Below are 1084 nucleotides of genomic sequence, written 5' to 3' on the forward strand. Positions count from 1 at the left end.
ACACCTCTGTATGTGTTTTACAGCAAGCACTGTGTTATGATTGGATACTCAGCACATCTGCATGTGTTTTACAGCATGCACTAGGCTATGGTAGGATAGCTAACACCTCTGTTTGTGTTTTACAGCATGCACTGTGTTATGATTGGATACCCAGCACCTCTGTATGTGTTTTACAAAATGCAATTTGGCATGACTAATGTTGTTCCTCTTTAATTTTCTCAAGCTTTCCTAGCTGTGAGACAGTGTCTGTTGATTTGGTGACTATATAAGCCAATGAACATGATTCCAGTCCTGCTGTTCCACATAGACACACTTCATCCAGAAAATGTTAGTCAGTTATGAGGCATGTCCACATGTTAATGTGAACATCTCTTTGCTTTTTATTGTATTCATTAACAGAGGAATAGAGCTCAAATGAATGCAGTCCAATGGGATACTTTAGAGTAAAAGAGCTGCTTTGTCAGATTCACACAGTCCAGCATGTACAATAACTTCTACAGCCCTGGTGCACAGCAAGGCCCATTCTAGCACAGAGATGTGTTACACACACAACCTTAATTACCCAACTGACCCAGTTACACCTCTGTCCAGGTATTGGTATTATCATTGCTGTATTGTATTGTACGCTCATGTATAATGTATTTGGATCCCTGTTCGTTATTGTTGCTGTATTGTGTTGTACTCTCATGTGTAATGTATTTAGAGCCCAGTTCGTTATTGTTGCTGTATTGTGTTGTACTCTCATGTGTAATGTATTTAGAGCCCTGTTCGTTATTGTTGCTGTATTGTGTTGTACTCTCATGTGCAATGTATTTAGAGCCCTGTTCGTTATTGTTGCTGTATTGTGTTGTACTCTCATGTGCAATGTATTTAGAGCCCTGTTCGTTATTGTTGCTGTATTGTGTTGTACTCTCATGTGTAATGTATTTAGAGCCCTGTTCGTTATTGTTGCTGTATTGTATTGTACGCTCATGTGTAATGTATTTAGAGCCCTGTTCGTTATTGTTGCTGTATTGTATTGTACTCTCATGTGTAATGTATTTAGAGCCCTGTTCGTTATTGTTGCTGTATTGTGTTGTACTCT

Source organism: Polyodon spathula, chromosome 30 (assembly GCF_017654505.1).
Source record: "Polyodon spathula isolate WHYD16114869_AA chromosome 30, ASM1765450v1, whole genome shotgun sequence".
Lineage (NCBI taxonomy): Eukaryota > Metazoa > Chordata > Actinopteri > Acipenseriformes > Polyodontidae > Polyodon > Polyodon spathula.